The sequence below is a fragment of the Saccostrea cucullata genome, unplaced genomic scaffold (assembly GCF_032062105.1).
Source record: "Saccostrea cucullata isolate Sc308-1 unplaced genomic scaffold, CSIRO_AGI_Scuc_v1 ctg2168, whole genome shotgun sequence".
Classification (NCBI taxonomy): Eukaryota; Metazoa; Mollusca; class Bivalvia; order Ostreida; family Ostreidae; genus Saccostrea; species Saccostrea cuccullata.
This window is the reverse complement of record NW_026920580.1, coordinates 44,201-48,719: the sequence shown is the minus strand read 5'-3', so window position 1 is coordinate 48,719 and position 4,519 is coordinate 44,201. Positions and strand designations below refer to the sequence as shown.

Here is a 4,519-nt window from a genome sequence, read left to right as displayed (position 1 = left end):
CTTGCACAATTTCACTGAGATGACATTCACTGGTCTCCAATTCCCTGTCCTTGGCAGCATCATTACCCCCGGCAAGTAGGAATATTGACCCGAAGGACGATACATCGGTTTCCTGGAGAATTCTCCTGATGTTTGACAGCCGAGCACCTCTGTTTGTTCGGACAGCAACATGTCTCAATAATCCACGTGTTCTAATTCGTTGGAGGATAGAATCACCAATTATCAACACTGACTTTCCAGATGGAACCTCTGACTCCAGTCGTTGGTTCTTGCTGGGTTTATTGTGAATTATTTGGCTACTCTGATCAGTTTCTGGGGATGTTGACGAATCTGTTGTCTCCACTTTAGAACACTGTGTGGGTCTGATTATACCTTGTAATTTGGAATCCTCTAGGTCCCTTGTGTCAATCGCCTTAGCTTTTGTAACCGGTTCCCTAGTTTGGGTAGTTGCGTCTACAGAATTTGTATTTTTAACCTGTAGAGATTGCAGCTCCAGCTTCAGTCTAGCAACTTCTTCGGAGAGATCTGACACAGTCTTTGTTAGTTTTTGAATAACATCAAAACTATTGCAATTAAGACATGGCCGAGCTTCCGTTTCTTGCGATTTGCAATGTTTAGGTGTAGACATATTTTGTGGCTCTGGCATGCCTATTCCTTCGATTTTACTGACTTCAGTTATTGGTAGATGATAAATTTGATTTAGGAAATCTCTAAGCCAACTGAGTCTTTCACTTCCTTGAATATGGATTGTTTGGGTAGATTTATACAGCGTAGCTGTAACATTACCATTACATGATTTGTAGATGTTTCCATTTTTAAATCCAGTTTTGGCAAACAGCAGATCATTGTTTAGAATGGTCACAATGTCGTCGAATATCTTCCTCATAGTTCAGTTACACTCTGTTTGTTGTAAGAAATCTGGCACATGGACATCAAGTAATGGATCTTCATCACCAGGTAAAGAATTTGAATTTCCTTGTGAAAATGAAAGTCCAAAGGTATCCAGAATAGATTTAAATAAACTCGTATTTTCATTCAAATTGATTGACTCCATTATTAATCATATCCAGAAGTACAGGTAATTACTAATAAGGAGGAGCATTGTAAAACACGTCTGGTCACCTCGAGATCTTATCTCTTATATTTCCTTGAAGAACCAGCAGGAGCGGGCATCTGCATGATACCTGTCATATGCATTCTTGTTCACTTCGTAGGTGCGCGCAACGGGCGATCGCAGAAAACAGTTTGACATGTCTCTTTTATAGAAAATTAAACAATATTTTATTTTCAAACAAGGCCCCCCGAGAAGCATGAAAGATACATTAGTAGATAAAGGCAGTGCATCATCAATAGGTAGATAAAAAAAATATAAAAGCAAATTGCATTAAAGTAAATTAAAGTAAAGTATTTCATTTCTAATACTAGTACTGTATATCTATCAGTTATACATTAATCGCAAAATTTGCTTTCATTTGGGTCTTTTTTAAAACCTGGATTTTAATTAAATTATGTAAATTTATTTAAATGTAATATGTTGTATTCACATGTAATGCTCTATTCTCGTTCTAGAGTTGTCGTTCTTGCTACTGTACGAACGATAACTCTTAATTTTTTCAAGCATCTGAGGCACACTGACCTGTTTTCTAATAAATATTAATAAAACATGCGTAATGGGGTTGCGTGCTCGATTTGTAAACGTAGTAATGCCATAGCTGTGGGAGGAGTTTATTTTTGATTCATTAATTTTATTTACACGAGGTTCTGTTCTAAGCCAGTAAGAGCATTTTTGCAGGTGTCTTTCCAAGTTTCTTTGAAAGTCTAATCAAATTAATTGGCCTGGATGTGGCATTAATCTTTATTTTAACTCTCACATTGATATCAAAGTAGTAATGTGCTTGAAAAAACTATATTGCACACATTACAAACAAATTACCAATAGAACACAAAGATATCAAAGTAGAGAAAGATACAATTATTCATTATGTGAATTCAAATTCAATCAAACTTATACTCACAAAATATGGCGATTCCACACGTGCATAACTCTCCAATATGTTCGGGGCGTCAGCACAGTGAATGTTTTAAGATTATGCTTTCAAAGCAGTTTAAATCTTGTAGACTTCCTGGAAAAAAATCACACTTCTCTAATAGAAGATAGCTGAATAAATATTCAGAATTTTTAATAGAGATTTTCATGTACTGTGCATGTGTTTACTTTTTCTCTTCCTTTTGTTTTATTTTCAATTTAATTAATCCATGATCTCGCTCATGAAGGCACCTTGACGATTTCATCCCTCTTCCTTGAAATGGTGTCATCAGAGGATACAACGATGACACGACCTGTCTTTATATCTAGTATCGATGTGAGAGTTCTCGAAAATTTTGCCCCAGTATGAGGAACAAACTTTCAGGTCTCTCCCCTCCCTCCAAAACAAGAAAATAGTCAAAGGGGGATATCTGAAAAAAAAAAAAACAAGAGTATTGGAAAAGGTATGACAAACATTTATTTATCATTATAAAATTAGACTCATCCTTAGATTGTTCATATTCAAAGAAGATGGGGGATTCTCCGAATTTTGATACATATTTCATCGAATACTATTTAAAGTATACTAAATGTAAAATCTCTACAATTTACAAAAGTCCTACAAAGACTGAAAATATTTGCCTTTGAAAGAGCATACACACTCTAAAAAGAACAAAAACAACCATTTTCTCATACTTTTACAGTTTTTTAATACGATTGGGTCTTAGCTCCATCGTCTTGTAAGCCAAAGGTTATGCTAAAAGTTTGCAATTAAATATACATTTATTGGTTTACAAAAATATGGAGTGAAGACCCACTCTACCTTTAAAGTACATTTTTATGGTATAACATTTGCATCTTTCTGAGAATTACTTTAAGTCCATGTAGTCAAGGGTCATATCACAAAAATGAAATGCCCATCATCAAAGATGAGCTATGTAGCATAGTGGTTAGCGCGTTAGTCTCATAGAAATATGATACGTTGGATTTTTATTGCTGGGGTTCGAATCCCACGAATCCCATACATGAAATAAAAATTGTTGCATGAAAAAAAATCAATTTCAAGCTTTATTTTAAGATTTTTTGAATTAAATTATAAATTAAAGAGTTATTCTTCCTGACTGAGGATCGTATACACTTAAAATGACATTTTAACTCTGTTTTCCTATTATAGAGAATATGTTTTAAAATACAAGTATCAACAAAATGACGAGATACATAACTATGTACTTACAAAATCTCCTTCCTCAAAGCATGGGAACTTTTGTAGAATTGGAGAAATTTAAGCAGCCTTTTAGAGTAGTCATCCATTTCCCCCTCCCTTGCCTTGTCTGGCCCGGAAGGGTGCGGAGATGCACAACAGATCGTTTCCCTTCCCATTCCTTTTTAATTTCAATAACGTGCTTGTCCCAGTTCTCAGAGGGAATAACTCCTCGACTGGCTTCTCTAGCTTTGGATCCAAGCCGAAATTGTTTTGACTTTGGTGTACTAGATTTAGCAATTTCCTGATCAGCATTACCACTTTAGCCAAGTTTGGAGACGAAGAAACTCTGTAATAAAGAGAATCAATGACTGAATAATATTAAACAGATGTATGTAAACCAAAAAAGTTAAAATAAATTTCAGTTCATCATGTGTCATTTAGTGTTTTGTCTTAAAAGTAGAGTTTTAAGTATCAAAACAATCGTCCATTAAAATTTTACCCATGGATGTGTCCCATCAGCATATGCTAACGCCGGGTATTTTGCAATCATCTTCTTCCCAATTGCTTGATAATAGGAAGAGTCAGCTTTAGTTTGATATTTGGTTGTGTAGAATATTTCGCACTCTTTAAAGGTTTGGTTGAATACTCGGGCACTTTTTTTTCCAGATTTTAAAGCCAACTTTAAGGATGGAGAGGGAGATCCGGAAGGCCAACCTTGTCTGGTGGATGAAGTCCATTAGGAAGGACAGTTTAAAACCACACTTTTTTCTTCTGAAGCTATAACCATAAAAATATGGACTGAATTAGGCTCGCAAAATATATAAGTCTGACTTAAAACTATTTTATATTTTATACTGTTTATACTGAGGAAATGTCTCATTCTCTTCAAATAAATCTGCTTCCTTTGCATCAAAACTGGAAGTTGGTACTGCTGGTAAAGCTGGGATTTCTTCAATGATTATTTGGTCGGGTAAAGTCCATTCTTCACCGTCGATAAGTGCTATAACTTCTTTACTTCCAGAGGAATTTCATCGTCATCAACCTCTGTACCATCTTCTTCCAATACAAATCTCTTTGTTGTTATGTCCATTTTTACTATAAAATAGAATGTAAGGGATACTATTGAGGTTTTCTACTTTAACACATTAATATACAAATAATCAAACTGTAGATATTGTATACATTTGGTTTTAAAATACCTTTTCCTTAAGGTTGTCAATGGAAACATCCGACAGAACCACTAGTTTCTTCTCGTCTCGCTTCGAATTCCAAACTTTTAAAACTGGTAT

General features: G+C 34.9%; 1 pseudogene; it reads right to left on the bottom strand.

Moving 5' to 3' along the window:
• Window positions 1-2,352: 2,352 nt before the first annotated feature.
• Window positions 2,353-4,519, bottom strand: LOC134251498 (uncharacterized; annotated as a pseudogene).